This window comes from Myripristis murdjan, chromosome 14, assembly GCF_902150065.1.
Source record: "Myripristis murdjan chromosome 14, fMyrMur1.1, whole genome shotgun sequence".
NCBI lineage: Eukaryota > Metazoa > Chordata > Actinopteri > Holocentriformes > Holocentridae > Myripristis > Myripristis murdjan.
The window spans coordinates 37053672-37075100 of record NC_043993.1 but is presented as its reverse complement, the minus strand read 5'-3'; the positions used below and the strand labels follow the sequence as shown (position 1 = coordinate 37075100).

General features: G+C 41.8%; 1 pseudogene; it reads left to right on the top strand.

Moving 5' to 3' along the window:
* Positions 1–210: 210 nt before the first annotated feature.
* LOC115371223 (NACHT, LRR and PYD domains-containing protein 12-like) overlaps positions 211–21429 on the top strand; it is an 85692-nt pseudogene continuing 64473 nt past the window's right edge.

The window sequence follows — 21429 nt, the reverse complement described above, 5'->3', positions numbered from 1 at the left end:
AGAACCAACAAAGTAAACACTGTTTTTTTGTTTTCGGTGGCGGTGCATGGTGTGATGATGACGTTTAATAGTGAAGTAATGAGGAAGTGACTGTACTGTCAGATCAGAAGTGCACAGACACTCCAGAGTGACGAAGGACAATCAGCATCGTCTTCTCTCTCTGTGTTTCCTCTCCAGGTGAAGCTACAGCGTCTCTTTGATTATAGGTGGATGTGATCCAGCAGGTAAAGACCCGACCAGGGATCATCCTAAATGTTTGATGAACAGGCTCCTGCATTGTGTTTCTTAACTGGATGACTGTAGAGCGGACTGGGATGATGAGGAGGCAGGAAACGCTGTCAAAATGTGTTTTTGGTTGTTGCAGATCGATATATTCATTATGACATGATTTTCAATGTTATTGAGGTTATTGAGGGCAAAGTTAAAGTTGTTTCAAAATGTTTTACCTGAATGCAGTCAGTGTCAGGTAGACTGTAATCAGTTCATCGATGAAAAATGCAGGAAGCAACAGAACTAGTCTGACAGCATGTCTAAGCTTAACCTAAGATTTTGACACCAACAGAGCAAAACACTGTCACCCTGCCAATGCCAAACACACACAACCTGTTTCCTGATGTGTTTTTGTATGTCTGAACTATGTGTTTGTTCTGGGCTTGGCCTTATTATTAACAAACAACCTTCAGTTTTTATCTACACCCACATTTGTGAGACTTTTTTTCCTGGGCAGAAATCTTGCCAGTCTAGATGATTGACAGGCCTTTTTTCATTTACCTTCCGCAGTAAATCCGACACTAAGCATTGCTGCCCTCTTGAGGCTGAAAAAGTCACTTCTGCAGATTAGGAGACAAATACCATACATGATGTGTGTCTTGAAAATGATTTGAAAATAAAGACAGGAGCCTGGTGCCCTCAGTGTTGCTTACAGACGGTAATGCTGCTGGAAATGATGACATGCAATAACAAGAATCTTTATTTACTCTTACCAGAAAATTGCATGGCTGCTGTTTGAGTGGAGGATTGTTTTTATTTTTTTTTCTCAGGGACCAACAATGGCGACACCTAAAGAGCAGCTCCTTGGTGTTTTGGAGGATTTTGGAAAAGACGACCTGAAAAAGTTCCAGTGGCTCCTGAAGGACCCTGAGATAATGAGTCCCTTCCCAGCCATCCCAAAGTCCAAACTGGAGACGGCAGACAGGCTGGACACTGTGGACCTGATGGTCCAGACCTATGGTGAAGACACTGTGGAGGTCACCAAGACGGTTTTGAGTAAGATGACTGAGGGTAAGTTTTGGGAAGAAAGAAAAAGGGACACCAGAAAAGATACAACTCACACATCATGTGATCAAGCACTTTATACCATTAGTCTATAGAGTTAAAGCTGTATCATTAAAAAGTTTACTTTTATTAGCCTGCATCTAGACAGTAAACAGGTGAAGAGAGACAGGCTGCCTTTTCAGGGCCTGTACTTATAAATGTTATACAGGCATCAGGAAAACAGCAAAACTGGAATGCCTCCTGGATTTTAACGCATGTTATTGAGCTCCAAATGAGGAAGTTGAGGTACACTATAGTTGCAGTCAGGGGCGTCATAGTGGGGGGAAAAGCGGGACTGATTATCCAGGGCCACAATGGGGGACAGGGCCCTCGAAAGGCCTGAAATAAAAATGTTGTTTTTATTTATTTATTTTTTTTTTTGTTTCTAAGTAATTAGTGTCATAAGTAACTTAAAATTGGCTGAATAAATCGGCTGAGAGACTTTACTCTGTATAAAAAAATAGTGGAGGCTCTGTGAGGCCCCTCTCACCCCGTACAATACATAATGGTTCAGTCCACGAGGATGCGTCCCTGAAGCAGCTTAAGGAGCCGAGCGGCTGCTGGTCAGGCAGAGACATGTCTTTCCCCAAGAAGGCAAAATCAGGGAGCCTTAAAAGAAAAGAAAAAGCAGAAAGGGAAAGAAAGCAAGGAGAGGGAAGACAGCTCCTGACTAATTTCTTTCAAAAGAGAGGTGAGCACAGTTCACAGCTCACACAGTTTAAGAACAGTTAAAGCTAATAAATGTCAGCAGTTGGAAAGGCTGAAGGCAGTCAGACAGCCATGAATCCAGCTCAGCTTCAGCAGCAGCAGGTTCCTCATCCTCATCCTAAAACCTAAAAACACTTCAAATGTGGAGCGATATTTAGCTCCTTTCCCACTAAGCTGGCATGACATGTTTGGTATCAGCAGATTCATTTCAATTTCAAGATTTCTATGATGCTTACGGCTTAAAAAATCTTAAAAACTGAGCCTGTGACGGCCTTCAGAAGACAGTAATATTAATGCCAGATGATCCAGTATCATTTTCAGAGGGTTACAAGTAGGCCAAGAGAGCCAAGAACTGAAGTGGAGAATAATTCCAACTTTAAGCTCTTGATGATCAATGAGGAAGAGTATATTTAAAATAAACATGTGGTTCTGTTTTTCACATTTGGATGGTTAAATTATGTTAGAAATAGACCTACCAGTAGGCTGAAGTTTAATTTCTAGCCTTTTCAAACAAGACAATTTCATTAAAAGATATCACGTTACCTTGTTTTGTTCAGTGTGTTACTGTTACTGGTGCATTCTGGTCAGATTTAATTCTTTTCTTTATAAAAATAAGATTTGGTCTTCAAAAAATGCTTCAAAAAGAGAAAAAGGGGGGTGTCTCATCATCAAGGTCTATATGTTATATTATAAGCAGGTTAAGAGGTTGTTATGCCAATCCTGTATCACAACTTGCTAACACTGTTTAAGACTGGTTTAAACTAATATTGGTATGTTGCTTGGAGGCAGTCAACCAGGATAGCTTGGAGCATGTATTTTTGCATAACATGAATTAATCAGCATCATAGCAACAATGTCATGTAACATTATCTATCAATATTACCTAGCAAAGCTTAACATCATGAACTACATGACCCTCAGTTTCAGACACAGCCACGGAGAGTGGAGCAGCAGCAGGTCCCTCATCTCCTGATGATGTTACTGAGGACGTGACACAAGGTGAGCTCATATAGTGGCAAATAAAAGTTATGCCAGGCAATCATTTGTAGCAGTTTCAATTGAAATGAGCTTATCAACACTAACATAAAGTAGCCTGTTTTATTGAATAATAATAATAATAATAATGATAATAATACATTTTATTTAAGGGCGCCTTTCAGGACACTCAAGGTCACCATACAAAAGGACGATAAAAAACAATCAATAAAACACAACAGTCAATCAAAAACATAAAGTGCAATACATAAAACAGTATTAGGCTATAAGCAGGTTAAGAGGCTAATATGAATCCTATGTTTCATGCTTTTGTAGAGGATTGTGTCCTTGTAGCAGATAGTGAGCAAGAAGAAGTGATAGAGGATGATGGAAGTGAAGAGAGCAGGGAAAATGAAGATTGCACTGAGGGTAGTGAGAATAATGGTGGGAATGACAGTCAAAAATATCATTAAAATGCATAGTTTTATATAAAACAGCATCAAAAATTTTCACCGGCCTATTGGCCAGCTATAAAAGGACCCAATAAGATTTATTTTCATGGGGCCCAAAATCCCTGGCGGCCCCCCTGGTTGCAGACACTAGAAGTGGGTCAGCCACCCCTAAAGGTGAAAGATGCACAGTGCACACTTAGAAAACCTGTGAAGGGAGAGTGAAAACACTCCACAGGTGAGAGCAACACCAGGAGGAAGTTTAAAGACCCCCTAAAGTGGCATTTTAAAAATTGTAAAAATGCTCTGCTATGACTATATTTTGATTAAAACTGCTTTCCCACGAAAATGTTGTTTAAAAAACTGTCAAAGAAGCTAAAAACACGACTACTATTATTTGTCCCTCATTAAAAAAAAAAAGCCTGGTTCTATGAATATTCATGAGTAGGCAAATTAGTATGCAAATATGACGTACCTTGCGCCCGCCCACCGCCGCTGCCTGGTCTGGGTTGCTCGGTAACAGCGGTCCGCGTCGAAATGGCTACCTCTCGCGGAAATATTGGCAATATTCAACCTTACATGTTTGACCCAGAGGCTGGCTCAGACTCTGAGGAGGACCCTACATCTGCAAGTCGCAGGCTAGTAGACGTGTCCGAATGATAAGTGTACCGTAACTTAGTCTCTTTTATTTGCTAAGGTTAGTTTGTTAGCTTGTTACACTAGTGACTGGTTGTGGATCGGACATCACTGTATCCAATAACGGTCGGCGAAGCACGAAAAAACACACCAATCCATGACCATTTGTCTTGCTAATACACTACAATACACTCAGTAGTGTGTTATTAAACACCTGTACAATGAAACCCAAGCCATTGTAATTGTTATATGTACCATAAAGTTTGCTTTTATGATACCTTTAGCCTAATGTAAACTTTTGTTTACAGTCATAGCAGGGCCGGCATGTGGCATAGGCAGTATAGACAAAAAGCCGTAAGCGGCCAGAGGGGCACCGGCAGCGGTTGCTCTACCGGCGGGTTTTTGTCGGCGTCGGGGGGCAGGGGGGCGCGTAGGCACGCAGGCAGGCAGGCATGAAGGGAGCAAGGGAGTAATTTTGCCTAGGGCGCCAACATAGGCAGGGCCGGCACCGTCAGGGACGGTTTTAGCTATGGCCAATGTAGGCAACCGCCCAGGGCGCAATCTACTTGGGGGCGCATGAGCGCTCTCCCAAAAAAAAAAAAAAAAAAAAAAAAAAAAAAAAAAGTGCGTCCTCTAACTAACTAACTAACTAAATAAATAAATAAATCGCCAGTTTTCTAGACTAATATCGCTCATTTTGGAGGCCCTAAGCTGGACTGGTTGGGGAGCCCCCCCCCCGCCCGCCCGCCCGCCCCGGTACAAACACGCACAATGTGGTCCAAATTACACTCAAACAGATGCTATTTATTTTTAAATAGACATACCTACGTAGTATATATATGTATGTATACTACAGTACTATAATACTATTCCCAATCAAATTCTATTCAATAAACTACTAAAAGTATTTATGTATAAGTACCATAAAACAAATTGTCAGCATAAAATGACAATAGCAGATATATAATGTAAAACTTTCAATACAGCAGCAAAAATAAACAGAGATTAACAAAACCAATTACGTACATAAATAAGGTATAAAAGGAAGTAGCACCATCTAAAACAAACACACACACAGAACTACTTTGCACATACCCAAAAACTACTTTCAAGTGCAGTAGCCTATTTTCCTGATCAAATAATTTTCTCTAACTCTGAAAATGTATATATGAAGTAACATAAAACAAATTGTCACCATAAAATAACAATAATGTAAAACTTAAATAACAGCAGCATTACAATATATGAACAAAAAAACAGATTAACAAAAAGAATTCTGTAGAAAAAAGGTATAAAAGGAAGTAGCACCATCAAAACACACACAACTATTTTGCACACACCCAAAAACTACCTTCAAGTGCAGTATTTTCCTAATCAAGATAATTTACCTATATGCAGAACTGTATTACTGCTGAATATTGTGCAAATGCTTTCTGAGCCACTGCAGGAGGCTTTACAAAAGTGCACGACGACATTTCCTGGAAGCAAAATCGCTAATCAAGTCATCATAAGACAGGCTATGTGCAACTTCAGCATTGATGCTAATGACAGCAAGGCCACTTAAGCGTTCTTGTCCCATTGTTGAGCGCAGATACGTTTTAATAAGTTTTAGTTTAGAAAAACTGCGCTCAGCAGAGGCAACTGTAACTGGTAGTGTCAAAGAAATTCTGAGAGCAACCCAGAGATTTGGATACACTTCTTGGAGGTTATTGTCATGGAGAAAGGTCAGCATCTCCATTGCAGTTGTCTGTAGTGGCAGTTGAGCGAGATTGATAATCTCCTGCATCATCTCCAGTCCATCAACATCAGCTTCGCCTTCATCTGTCAGAGTTTTCTCCATATCAATACAGCGTTTGTGCAGGTCCTCCTTGGACATCCCATGTACTTTCTGAAAATCAAGTAACAGTCCAAATGTGTCTCTCACTTGGCTCAGGGTCTCGAACCTCTCTTGCAGCGACAGCAGAGCACAGTCCACAACACGGTTGAAAAAATCAACTTCAAGTCTCTTTTGTGCATCATTAAGGGGTTCATCAGGGGCTTCATAGCCAAACTGCTTTTTTGTGCTTCTCAACCTTTTCTTTTTGAGCTCAGGTTCAATGTTTAGAGTCTCACACAGCTCCGTGGCAGTCGCTATGGCCTCAGAAAACCCAGACTGCCTGTACTTTGTTAGGGAGGCTTTTGCAGTCTCTATGAGACTAGCGGCAATGTCAAGCTGCACTGATGATGACTGCAACAGCTTGTTCACCTGGTTGGTGACTGAGAGAACTTCAGCCCAAACAATGGTGCAGATAATAAATCTGAAGGAGCCAACCTCTTCTGCTAGGCTTTGAGCCTCTGACCTTGCAACAGGTTCAGTGACAGTTTGTCTTGCTTCCAAGAGAGCTTCTCTGACCTCTTTAACTTGACTTCGGACAGCCATAACACTTTGAAGCCTACTCTCCCATCTTACATCAGTCCATGATTTCAGAGTCAACTTGACATGTTTGAGTAAGATGTCCCAACGCTGTGTGGCTGCTGAGAAAAAACAGAACAGCCTCTGAAGGTATCCAAAATAGCCAATTGCATCAGTGGATGACCTAGCAGCGTCTGATATGACCAGATTCATTGTATGTGCAGCACAAGGGACAAACACAGCCCTTGAATTTTGTTTTAGCAGTCTGGCCTGAACTCCTTGCCTCTTCCCCTTCATATTGGCTCCATTATCGTAGGCCTGTCCTCTGCAGTCTTTGAAGGAAATGTCAAGTTCCCTCAACTTGTCCAGAACAACATTTGACAGATTGAGGCCTGTCGTTTCCACCACGTCCATGTATCCAAGGAAGTACTCTTTGATGTCTGGCTTAGGCACCAATTCAACAATTCGCACAACAAGGGACATTTGTTCCTTATGGCTGATGTCCGGGGTGCAGTCAAGGATGATGGCATAATATTTAGCTTCTTTGATTTTTGCCACAATGGCTTGGACTATTTGGGAGGAAATAATCTGTATTATTTCATTTTGAGTCTGTTGTCCAAGATAGTGTGTTCTGGAAGCCTCATCTGTAACTTTGGCCACATGTCTCTGTATAACTGAATCAAATTCAGCCAGCAGCTCCACCTCCTTCAAAAAATTGCCATTGTCTTGTTGATATAGACTCTGTGAAGAGCCCCTAAAAGGCAAATTTCTGGTGGCTAGAGAAAGGGTTATTGAGAACAAGCGTTTCAGGACATCTTGCCATCTTTTCTTCTCTGCCTCCATTAAGGCCAGCGCCTGCTGGTCTATAGTTGCATTCTTTTTCAGTCGCATATCCAGTTCCTTCCATTTCAACATGCACTTGACATGGTCTGGGCTACCTTCATGGCTTCTCAAGCAGATGTTAATGTTGGACCAGTCACCATAGCCTGTTTCTGTCAGCTTTATAATCTTTGACCCAAACAGCTTGCATGCAAAACAGAACACTGCATTGTTCTTTGCAGAGTACACAAGCCAGCTTCTCTGTATTTTCTCTTTATTAGGTAGGGATTTCAATTGCAGGTTGATGTGAAATGCCCTTCCATCTGGGCCCTTTGGAAAAGAAAAACCCTCTGGTACTTTGAATGGTCCTCTTCGTACAATTTCCAACCTGTCTGTATCAGTAATATGTTCGGGCCAAAGGGCAGGGTCTACTGGAGATGGCACATCTGTTGGAGATGGCACAGCGTCTGCTGGAGATGGCACAACATCTGCTGGAGATGGCACCACATCTGCTGGAGATGGCACAACATCTGCTGGAGGGCTCCCAGTTACAGAAGTGGAAGCACTGACATTTGTTTCACCTGCCATCCACTGGCTAGTTGATGGCTGCTCTGAATCTTGAGGATCTGGTGCTCCCTGGACATACTTGAGCATTGACCCTGTGAATATTATTGAAATACAAAAAAATTTATTAGCAAAAGCTACATGAAAATACCAAAACATTAGGAGCTTCTGATGACAGAATTATCATGTTGCACTACTGTGCAGTGGTGACTCAAAAACATCATCATATGCATCAGCTTATGGTTTGGTTTATCTGTAAAACACTTCATTGTGTCAGAGCTATCTAGAAGCATGTGTATCTCACAATAATAAACTTTATGATAACCTTTATCTATATGGCCCTTTACAACCACCCACAAGTGAACCAAAGTGCTTAACAGTGGTAAACAGCAGCAATAAACAAAACAACTAAAAAAAAATACATTAAAATAATTAAAAAAATACAATAAAATAAAATAGAATAAGCATGCCACCATACTAGTGGGTATAGAAAGCCACCCTAAATAAATAATTTTTCAGTTTTGATTTTAAAGGATCCAGGTCAGAGATGAAAGATGAGATATTCCAGAGTCAAATGATATGACAATTATATTAAACTATTATATTTATTTAGTGGGACATAAACAAATGTCTCAAATAATTATATGCTGTGTACATTACCAATGGTAGCATTTTGTAAATGGCCAAAAGGATACCATATTTTGGCTCAACCAACACAAGTTTTAAATTTCACCAGCAGATGTCACCCCTTCCATAGCCTCAGATGAAATTGACCCCTAATACAGTATAAAGGCTGACCAACTACGCCGTGTGTTTATTTTTCCAGCATTATGCTTATGACACGCACACCAGTTTTAAGCAATGGACATATTACATGCATATGATTAAAAAAGAATTTCTGAAATTTATTCTTGGTAAATTCATCAGCCTGTCTAATCTCAGCTCACTGATCATGTGTCACTGTGCACGCAGAAAAGCTTAGGCAAGAGCAGGACATTGCACTGTGGACACCAGACTGCTTTATGTTGACTTATAAAGCTCCAAATATCTACCGAGACAACTGTCAACTATATTGCAAACGTGTCACATGCCGTGTAAAATCCAGAACTTAGCTGAGCTTAGCAAATCAAATTGCTAGGTTAGCTAGCCTAGCTAGATTGCTGTGGGCTAGCTAATCAGACCTACAAAACACGGACTTACCGGCAAGGGATGCATGGGCGTCATCTCTCTGTTTTTTCTTTTTTCTTTTTTCAGCTCCAGATTCAAAATGTCACTTACTTGCCATTATGCCTGTCACCGGTCTGCACGGTGCACGGAGGTAGAGCAGCAAACTCCGATGGGAAAAAAAAGACGTGCAGTTGAAGACTGTACCATTTCAGGGGGGGATGCGGGGGGCGCTTTGGGGTACACAATTTAAAAAGACAACGGTGAGCCTGTTTGTTATGTAATAATGTTATAATTATCATGACATCATACTTGCCAACCTTGGGTTGTGAAAATTAGGGAGGTTTTCTTATTGTAAAATTTCTGAAGAAAGTTCAAATGCGATCGCATGGACGTGTGGTAAAACAGTAGCCCTATGCTGTGTAGTGTTGCTGTTTCCTGAGAGGGGAGTTGAACCCGGGTGGCCCGCATGTGGGGCAGATACACTATCCATTATGCTAAAGCCAGCGCGTGCTATCGGGGATTCTGCCTGCCAAGTCATAAATGAGGCTCAGGAAGCGGGCAGGCCTGGGTTGCCACAAACTGCGACAAATACCCCCATTACAGTGTCGGACTTGTTTCCGACACTGTAATTTTTTTTATTTTAAATTTTTTTTATCAACCTTAATTTTTGGGGCCCTCTGCAGGTACTCGGGGCCCTACGCACTGTGCGTAGTCTGCGTACAGGGAGCGGCGGCCCTGCAGCGGGCGCTGAGGCGCCCCTGCTTTCACGTCAACTGCTGCTGAGAGTCATGTCATGCTGCTCACCTGTCAGATCCGGCAGAGTAGGAGTAGTAACACGGAAGGGCGCACGGCAGTAATTTCGCCCAGGGTGGCAACATGGACAAAACCGCCACTGTTGATGGTGATATGATATGAGGTGATATGATGCGTTTCTAATAATCCACTGCTTTCATACATTAGGCTTCGATAATGATGCATGTTACCGTCCTTTACCGCTCCACAGCCGGACACAGAGCAAGTCTCCGCCATTGCTGTCTAACGTTTACTCCTGCATTCTACCTGTGCATATGTTATGTTAATGAGATGGAGAAAACTCAACGGGATTGGTTGCTTGGGATTGTGACGTAGGAAACCTGCCTGGACGCTGATAAACTGAATCCAACTTTTTCAGACTCTGGTTTTCAAACTGCATTTTCAAATCTAAAATGCTCAGTTATGGCGTGCATTAGCGACTTTGCTGCTGAAATGCCTTGTAGAAGAACCCAAACACTACACTGACATGTTAATAATTTCAAAAAAATAATTTTTGGTTTAGGGGGTCTTTAATATTCATGTGTATAGACCTGACAGTTTTGTAGCTGTACAGATTGTCTCAGTGGTTTTGCTGCCTAACAGTATTAACAATATTTTACAGAACATCTCATTCATCTGGAAACAAACTCAACTTGCTTAACTAACTGTTTGCTAACAGCTAACTGAATGAGCTGCTGCTGGTCGTCAAAAACACTGGTTATTATCATCTATCAGTGGTTATAGCACAGGGTTTCCACCTGTGTTTTACAAGCCCAGTGGACCGCTGGGTCTGGCTTAGCCCCCCATCAGGTCAAAGCATTGTGGGAAAATGAATTTTCAGCATGGTACAGGAAGTCAGTTTGTGTTTCCTAGTGCAGCAACAAATTTACATTCATTCTCTACAGCCTTTCCCTGATCTTAACCATAACCAATTTATGCCTAATCCTAACCTCAATGCTAACCTGAGCCTAACGCTAATCCTAACCTTAAAACACTATGTAACAATTTTGCCTAAAAATAACAGCATCAGCATCATTTTAATGTTACACAGTCATGTAATGAGTAGAGTGGTGCCTCTGTCATGGCCACTGTGCGCTCTGAAAGCCGGAGACAGGCGTACCGCTTTACGGCATGACATCATCACCTCAGCAGCAGCAACACCACCAGCTGTTCTCAGTACAGAAATCATAACAGAGCCCAAGAAACCCAACAAAAATGCTGACAGAGGAAGCAATGAAGAGAAAAAGAGAGAGTGACCAAGCAAGAGACAAAGCTGGAGTAAATCTTACACTGGCTTTTAGTTGCTGGTGAGCGCTTCATCGCTTATACAGTTGGGAATATTAATATGGTATTCAATAATCTATTCAATTATATTTAATTAATTATTAACAGTTTTTACTATTACAGATGAGTGGGCAGTTTCTTCTTCAAGATGGGTGTGTCATAGGTATTAGGATTATTAAACACCTTTGCCAATGCATGTGTATTTTCTGAAAAATCCAGAAAATACACATGCCAAACTAATTTGCACACATGATCTTGAACTGAAGAAAGTGAGAGGGAGTCACACAAAAACTGGCTATGCAATCAAGAAATCCCAGCTGGGATACCTTTATGGCAACTATCAGCACAGTGTGAACATGTTTTTAAGGAGTCAGATTTGTTGCATGAATAATAAATGACTCCACAACAGCTTCCTGATGCAGTGCCCCAGTCAGGGCCTGCCTGTCCACTAACCACTAATGAACTGGGTAGATTCCATGGGATAGGTAATGTTTCAAGTTTCAAGTTTCAAGTTTTTATTTGTCACGTGCCTGATGTACAAGTACAGTAGCAGTGAAATGCAATGGTGACAACTCCAGCACTGTGCAAGTAAATTGGATAAAAAATAGAAACAAAAATAGAAAGAATATATATACACTCCTATATACAATCCTATATACAATAAACAATATACAATTACAATTGTATATTGTTGACGTGAAGGCACTGACCCACATCCATTTGAGCTGCCAATACACGTGTGCATTGACCAGAAATGTTTGCATCACTCACATTTAATATAACATCACATTTTGCATAACATCCTGTAACTGATATAGATATAGATATAGATTTTTGGGAATTTCCCAGTTTGGGATCAATAAAGTAAATCTATCTATCTATATGATCTGTTGTTTATTCATTCAGAAATTCCTGTGGACTGCCAGCGTGAACTTAAAGTCAAGCTGAAGGAGAAGTTTCAGGATTTGTTTGAGGGAATCACAGATGAAGATGAGAGGCCAACCCCTCTGAATGAGATCTACACAGAGCTGTTCATCACAGAGGGAGGGAGTGGAGAGGTCAATACTGAACATGAGGTCAGACTGATTGAAACAGCATCCAGGAAACCAGACACACCAGAAACAAAAATCACATGTGTGGACATCTTTAAACCTTTACCTGGAAGAGATGGACCAATCAGAGCAGTGATGACAAAGGGAGTGGCTGGCATTGGAAAAACAGTCTTAACACGGAAGTTCACTCTGGACTGGGCTGAACACAAAGCCAACCAGCATGTCCACTTCACATTTCCATTCACTTTCAGAGAGCTGAATCTGCTGAGAGGGAAAAAGTTCAGCTTGGTGGAACTTGTTCATCACTTCTTCACTGAGACCAAAGAAGCAGGAATCAGCAGGTTTGAGCAGTTCCAGGTTGTGTTGATCTTTGACGGTCTGGATGAGTGTCGACTTCCTCTGGACTTCAAGAACAACGAGATCCTGACTGATGTTACAGAGTCCACCTCAGTGGACGTTCTGCTGACAAACCTCATCAAGGGGAAGCTGCTTCCCTCTGCTCGCCTCTGGATAACCACACGACCCGCAGCAGCCAATCAGATCCCTCCTAAGTATGTTGACATGTTTACAGAAGTGAGAGGCTTCACTGACCCACAGAAGGAGGAATACTTCAGGAAGAGATTCACAGATGAGGAGCAGGCCAGCAGAATCATCTCCCACATCAAGACGTCACGAAGCCTCCACATCATGTGCCACATCCCAGTCTTCTGCTGGATCACTGCTACAGTTCTGAAGGATGTGTTGAAAACTAGTGAGGGAGGGGACCTGCCCAAAACCCTGACTGAGATGTACATCCACTTCCTGCTGGTTCAGTCCAAAGTGCAGAACCTCAAGTATCATGAGAAAGAAGAGACAGATCCACTCTGGACTCCAGAGACCAAGGAGATGATCATGTCACTGGGAAAACTGGCTTTTGAGCAGCTGGAGAAAGGCAAGCTGATCTTCTACAAAGCAGACCTGGCAGAGTGTGGCATTGATATCACAGCAGCCTCAGTGTACTCAGGAGTGTTCACACAGATCTTTAAAAAGGAGTATGGGCTGTATAAAACAGAGGTTTTCTGTTTTGTCCATCTGAGTGTTCAGGAGTTTCTGGCTGCTCTTTATGTCTTTCTGTCATTCATCGACTCTGGCGTCAATCTGCTGCCAGAGGAACAATCAACCTCTTGGTGGTCTACAGTATTCAACCACAAACCTAAGCTACACCTTTACCAAAGTGCTGTGAACAAGGCCTTACAGAGTCCCAATGGACACCTAGACTTGTTCCTGCGCTTCCTCCTGGGTCTTTCTCTGCAAAGCAATCAGAATCAGACTCTCCTACGAGGCCTGATAACACAGACAGGAAGTAGCTCACAGACAATTCAGGAAACAATTCAGTATATCAAGAAGAAGATCAGGAAGAATCCCTCTCCAGAGAGAAGCATCAACCTGTTCCACTGTCTGAATGAGCTGAATGACCATTCTCTAGTGGAGGAGATCCAACAGTACCTGAGATCAGGACGTCTCTCCAGAGACAAACTCTCTCCTGCTCAGTGGTCAGCTCTGGTCTTCATCTTACTGTCATCAGAAGAAGATCTGGAGGTGTTTGACCTGAAGAAATACTCCGCTTCAGAGGAGGCTCTTCTGAGGTTGCTGTCAGTGGTCAAAGCCTCCAAGAAATCTGTGTAGGTCCATAGATAACTGGATATTTTAAATACATGATACTTTCTATGCAAAAGTTAAAGTTTTAAAAAGTTTAAAGTTATTATTTTCATCTTTACTTCCTCTTCAGGCTGAGTGGCTGTAATCTGTCAGAGAGAAGCTGTGAAGCTCTGGCCCCAGTTCTCAGCTCCCAGTCCTCTACTCTGAGAGAGCTGGACCTGAGTCACAACGATCTGCAGGATTCAGGAGTGAAGCTGCTCTCTGCTGGACTGGAGAGTCCACACTGCAGACTGGAGACTCTCAGGTCAGGATTTCTCAACACATGACCTGTTAAATCTTGCTTATACTTACACCTTGCACCTTATACTTACAAGAGTTCAGCTCTTACCATCAAGCTCTTGGTGTTGCTATTGTGATTATGTAACTTTTTTTTCTTCTCTTTTTCTTTTCTTCTCCCCCCCCCCCCTCCCCGTTTCAAAAAATCCTAGAGGAAACCCTGTATTTACATTTGCATTAAATATAGTGCACAGAACAGTCCAGTCAGCCAATATTGCACCTGTCCATGTGAGGGGGGCAGGAGTGTATGTGTGTGTTTAAAGGGGGCCAACAGAGTTCAGCAGCCTGACAGCTTGTGGGTAAAAGCTGTTGTTGAGTCTGGTGGTTCTGCTCTTGATGCTCCTCCACCTCCGGCCTGAGGGGAGGGGAGTGGGGTGGGTGAGGTCCTTCATGATGCTGGACGCCCTTTTCCTGCATCTGGCTGTATAAATGTTCATGGTGGTGGGCATGGGTGGACTGGCCATCGGGCACACCGGGCATTTGCCCGGTGGGCCGATGTGCTACGTGGGCCGACAGTCCCCCGACACTTTTTTTTTTTTTTTTTTTTTTTTAATTATTATTTAAATAGCTGACCTGCCCATACAACCAGTAAGATCAGCAGCCCGATTGACACAGGGCTGGCCCAATCACATTGCTAAACAACCCCTTTTGCGTAGTTTGGTCCCGCCTGCATAATGATTTCGGCAAATAAAGTCATTGCGAGAGTTTGTTTACTAAGCACCGGGCCGGCCCCTGAGACACGCTGCTCTGCGGCCCATTGGTCATTTTTCTTCACTGACACGGGGCTGGCCCAATCATATCACGAGCCTGTGGCTCGTTGCGCCAGTGTGCAGTGCAACGCGGGTCGAACGTTATCTCATAGGATCTACTGAGATGGAGAGAAAACGTAAAGGTGGCGCAGAGAAACTGCGAGAAAACAAAAAGCTGCTGTCAATTTTCAAACCAATTGGACTTTTACACTTTCGGAGTTTTTCGTAATTTATCAACATGAATGAAGAATGAGCCCAAAGATTAGAAGGGTCATAATCCCCGATAGCAGAGCGGATAGTGTCTCTGCCTGCCATGCAGGAGACCACGGGTTCCATTCCCCACTCAGATATGAGTGGATTTTTACTCTTATTACCTCATTTTGTTATTAACCATGACAATTACAGTGAATGACAATGAATTATTCTGCTTGCCATTGGCTACATGACACACACAGTGGCATTTAGGGTTTCTGTAATTTTCATTTCTGTACTCTTTTTGTTAATTTGTATTGTAACCCAGGTGCTAAATTATTATTATCATTATTATCATCATTATTATTATTGTTATTATTATTTTGCCTTTTTTTTTTTTTTTTTGCCTTTTTTTAATGCCTTGTTCTAACTTTATGGGGAGATATATATACCAATCGAATCAGATTCAGATTTAAACAAGGATTTGTGTGGTGTACTTTGTTTGTTGCCATGACCTTCCTATGTGCAGTCTGGGCTCATTCTCCATTCATGTTGATAGGCACCTGCACTTACTGATCTGAAATACTGTAGGTGCCCAAAAGGCGTTGGCCAGTTGAGGCCTGTTCAATAGATAAAAAAGTTCCAATTCATCTATTGTATTTTATTGTTCCACTATAGTATTATAGGCCAGTATGACTGGGGCAGCCAAGTAATTTGACATATTTGAACAATTTTTTAAAAAGTAACATAGTAGTTACTTTTCCTGGTAATTAATTACTTTGACAATGATGTAACTCAGTTAATAACTCAGTTACTTTTTAGTAGAAGTAACTAGTAACTATAATTAATTATCAAAGTAACATGCCCAACACTGCTGATGACAGCTAACTAATTGCATGGCATTATGGTTATAAAATGTTGCACAGTTGGTATACATATTTAAGAGAGCAAAAAGACCGGAAAGTTGTGCATTATCGAATGTGGTGGGCCGGTCTGGTCCAAAATGCCCAGGCCAATTTTTTTGTCCCAGTCCGCCCCATGCTGCTACTGTATCCTGTGTTGGAAGTAGCGACATTACTAGTTTAACTACATTTCTCAGTAGCGTGGTTGTAACGTCGCTGTTTTCTAAATCAAATAGCTTTTAAGTAGTGAAACTATTTTACTGATCAAATAGCGTCCAGAGAAGCTACATTATCCCAGGCATTTCTAAACCTTAAACACAACGGAGCTTTTCTAACCAGGAGCAGCAGGTGATGTCACCGCCGCTCACAGACCTGCACGTGTAGCCGACACACATTCTTCCAGGTGACGTCGCCTACGGGTCATTTCATGTCATTTCACCAAATTTTCAGGACATCCCACGCACTTGGGTCTCAAAAAATTCTGAAAAAATCACTAGTCGTTCACTATTTATCCAATAGGAGCACTGTAAAATTTTAGTTTGCTTGGATGGATAGTTTTTGAAGGGGGGTATGTGTCGATTTTGGTGCGATTTTCGAATGTCGTTATTTTTCTCCATTTTCAGGTGTCAGTATCTCAGGAACTACACCACATAGCAAACTGAAATCTGGTACAATAATACACCTCCACCTACTCTCTCATATATATACATAATATTTATGACACATATATACAATATACAAAAACATCTGTCATTCATCATGACTGGTAGGCATGCCAGCCCCTAGAAAATGAAGAAAAAAATCACACGGGTTTCATGGTCAACCATGATTGGGCCTTCAGAAAACAACTTTGTATTTGCCCTTGATTTTTTCAGAGTTTTGAGGTACATACATGGACTGTTCAAAGCATTAATGCTTAGTCAGATATATGCATCGGTTTCTAGATGGCAGCCTCTCCAAATCCCAAAAAAAAAAGGTTTCGTTGGCCCATAACTGCATGTGGGAATGTATTAAAAAACCCGATCTCTGTTTTAATTTAAAGTTCAAAGCTTGCTCTTTCCTTGGATATAAAACATTTTTTCCTTATGCAAGTTCTTCATTTTTATTTTTGATCCCAAATATTGGGATATTTCATCACTTGTGAATATTGAAATTCCTCAATATTAGACCATTGTAGCTTGCGTTTGTGTCTTATATTCATATATTGTTTGTTATTTGGTCATTATTAAACTAAAATATAATGGCCATTGCATCAGAAATGCATTTATTTGTCACAACATCAACACTTCCATGAACTTTTTACCAAATCTCTTAAGCTGCACATTCATTCAGTTTATTGTTTATTGTTTGTTATTTGGCCGTTATTAACCTAAAATACAATGACCATTGCATCAGAAATGCATTTATTTGTCATGACATCATCATTTTCATGAACATTTTACCAAATCTTTTAAGCTGCACATTCACACTGTTCAGGTTTTCATTTCCAAATGGCTATTTCCACAGTAAAGTACCCATTCTGAATTTCACCAAATATGCATAAAATTGACTACTTTACAAATTGAAAACATTTTGGTGTGATTATCTTCAAAATTGAAAAAATTTTGAATGGGCACATAATGGGCACTTTTTCTGCGCCCACATTAGCATATCCACACCACCTGCTTTTTGTTATTATGTGAGGCATGTTGTGTGTTTTTGTTGCCAGGGTTTGTAGCAGTAAAAGCAGAGAGAGGACAGTTTCATCAGCTATTGAACTGAACATTTTTTTTTGCCTGATAATCTGTTTGAATGACAGTTTTATTGATCACTAATACAGCAATGACTTGGATTGAAGTTGGTTCGATGTTAAAAAAAAAAAAAAAAGCTTTGATGTAGTTGAGCTCCATGTTGTCATTGTATTGTAGCTCAGCTTGCTATGTTTCTCTGGTAGGGAGCTTCAGTGCAGTGAAGCTTCATTTAATGCAGAGTAACTGGGAGCTCAGCTCACTACATTTTCCAAGTAGCTTGCCCAACACTGACTGTATCATCACACAGTGGTGCTCTGATCCCATATTCAACCTTTAGAGAATGAGTTTTTAGAAAAACGTCTTTATTACCCAGCCAAACCTCAATATTTGTTGAAGCTGTGTCTTTGTCTTAGTTTAAAGCTATTTCTCGATTTCCAACACCTTGGCCTCAGCAGGAACCACACACCCCAGCTGCATCACCTGACCAAGGTACATCACTGTCGCTCTGACAAAGTCACAGTTGGTGAGGTGGACAGTAAGGCATGCCTCTGCCAAGCACTCAGAGCACTAATGCACTGCAAAGAGTGCCATGGATTGCTGTAGAAAACCAGGTCATCTAAATACACAGAGCACCCCTCCAACCCTGAAACAACTTTATTCATGAGATGTCTTAAAGTCATGGGTGCATTTCTTAAACCAAATGGAATGTAAATGAATAGAGGCCCGATGGTGTAATAAAAGCAGAAGCCTCTTGTGTGTGCGCGGATAATGAAACCCACTAATAAAATCTGAGTAAATCAAATTGCAGGGCAGAGGAAACAAGTCTGCTTTTGTCATATTGTTTACTTTACACAAATCTGGACAAAACCTCAGCCTTTTGTTCAGCTTGGGGACCATCAGGCAGACAAAATCCCAGCCTGATAAACATATTTTTTCTGCTCAGGGGAAACCTGGTAAAAAGCCTAAGTGGCTGTGCATCTCCAGTGTCAATGTTGTGTTCAATCCAGGCTATACCTGGATCAAATAGTATGTGGAGAAGCTTCATTACTGAGATTATTATTATCCAGCTATACCCAGCCTCAGATTCTAGATTAAAACTGGCAGGACTGAAACTGCATCTGAAAGTAAACCTGACAGCAAAGTAAAAATTCTGAATTGCCAGACAAATACCATTGGGATGGGTACATGAGCACGATTTTGAAGGCCTGCATCAGTCAAGTTTTGAGAGCCAAGCACCTCGGCCTGCCAGCTTTATGAACTTGATAGCAATGTCAACAGATGCTTAATGAAGAGAAAAAGGTTCAAGTGGAAACAAACACTGTTGACACTGGGCACTGGCCCGGAGTGGTGAGCTGTCGAAATTCAGTCTTTTCTTACCAGAATATTTACGAGTGGCAATACAATATGATTTCTGTAAAACAGTGAAAAAGGGGAAGAACTAAACAAACCTTTATGCAACTCTATCTCTACGAGCTGGGAGACAATTTCAGGCTTCTTAGCAACAGACTGCAAAATTACAGATAAAAGCCTCTGATAAATCTGTGATCACACCAACTGGAAAACCTTGAGACAAACCAAAAATTAAATGATTAATAGAATGTGGATGATGAGCTCTTGTCTCAGAGTTAGAAGGTAAATTTTAGTTGTGGGGTAATCTTTTAGGAAGTCTTTGAACCACTCCAATTACCTTTCTGAGGAGGAGGATGCTGGGATGGAACGTGGGGACATACAGATTTTTTTTTGTTTTTAGATTAGATTAGATTAGATTCACCTTTAGAGGAATTTCAAAGTGACACAGCAGCAGCAGGAAAGTTAAGAAGTAACAATACCAAATAAACAGCAAGGCAAAGATAAATATACAATAAAATAAGATACAATGTCCAACAAAAATGAAAGTAAACTGAGTGAAAAAATAGAATTAAATAGAAAAATAAAAAAAATAGAGTGTACATTCTGCATCGGTTTGTTTGTGTGTGTGTGTGTGTGTGTGTGTGTGTACTGTATGTATAAGGCCATCCAGCTGTGGCTCAGCTGCTCCAGTTGTATTAACTAACTGTGAACCTGTTACTGGATCAGCCTGGGAGCGGGGTGGGAATGGGAAGCAGAAACCTGGAAGGAGACCCATGTCTCCCTGCCCTTGTGCAGAGCTTAAGATCGGGCTCTAATGCTATTCTAATGTACATCAAACACTTACACCCACCCATTGTATATTACAGCATTCAACTGTTTGTAGCATATGGTTGTGGGTCTTGCTCAGCAAAGGTTGGAGGTGCCAGGTGCTGTGGTGTCCAGGAGTCTGATGGCATGATAGAGGCCCCCAGGCACTTTGGGGCCCGTTGCTGGATGAGTCTGACTGAATGAGCTCATGAGCTGCATCAAATCAAATCAAATCAAATCAAATCAGGCTTTATTGTCAGTAAGCTGCACATACAGCAGTAGTGCACACAAAATGAGATATCGTCTCTCACTTGGGATCCCCGAGTAAAGTTCTCATATTCTGCCCGAATCCGACCCTACCCAACATTTTCGGGTAGGGTCGGGCATTAAATGTATGTGAATTGGTCGGGTAGGGTAGGGCTTCGGGTTCTGGTTCTGTGTTTTCCTGTCGCCGCTGAAGGACGAAATCTAAATGACGCAGGCATGAAGCAGACGGAGAGAGAGAGAGAGAGAGAGAGAGAGAGAGAGAGAGAGAGAGAGAGAAGAACGGGGATAACAGTTTAGTGCTAAATTAAACCATTTTGTGCAGAATTACAGTAACTTTACTAACGTAGCATGTTTTATGAACAACTGAACATGTGAAGCTGCCTTTCGCCAACTATTAGGCGACTGTCAACAAACACTTTGATATTGCAGAGAGGCTGAGACGAGGGAGTTTTACCTGCTTGACTCACTGGCTGGCTGTCAACAAAGCGATGATCCAATGCTGCATTTCATGCCTTTATTGTTAAAAACTGTGAACCAAACAACATATAAAATCATTGGCAATGCGGTCAGCAAAATGTGAGCCTCCCCCGCTCACCCCCTCTCTCCAGCTCATTCAAAAAAACCTGCTCTCAAATCAGCTGATCTTACAACTGAGGTGAGTTGGTGACACCCACACCATGTGACATGTGCTCCCCATTCATAAAGCAGCTGTCAATAATAAACATGGCACCAACACTCCGCGGTAGGGTAGGGCCTCGGGCTGGCCCAGTCGGGCCCGGGTAGGCTAGGGTCTTAATTTTCAGGCCCGATGAGAACTCTATCCCCGAGTGATGAGTAAAGTCAGCAGTTTAAAGTGTAACAGCTTTCTGGAGGAAGTAAAGCTGTTGGGTCATTCTGGTGGTTTTGTTTTTCATGCTCCTGAACCGTTTGCCTGATGGCAGCAGTTCAAAGTATTCGTGGAGCGGGGGAGAGGGGTCTCTGGCAGTGTTCAGTGCTCTGCTCCTGCAGGGATGGGATGTTTCCATGGAGCCATGTCTCCGTAAAAGCAACTACACAGCAGTCTCTCCAGTCTCTCCAGTCTCTTTGCAAGCGTGACTTGTCCAGCTTGTTGTCGAGGGAGCGAACATTAGAGAGCAAGAGTGGCGGTCCTGCTGGTCTGGAGGGGTTAGCCTTTAGCCTTTAGCCTAGCGTGGATCTCGGCTTGCTCTTCCTCCTCTCCCTGGTGATACCGGTTGAGACACAGGTAAAATCCCGTGCTGGTGTAGTATGTCCACATCAAAGCAGAGTGCCTCAGTTCTTGCAGCAT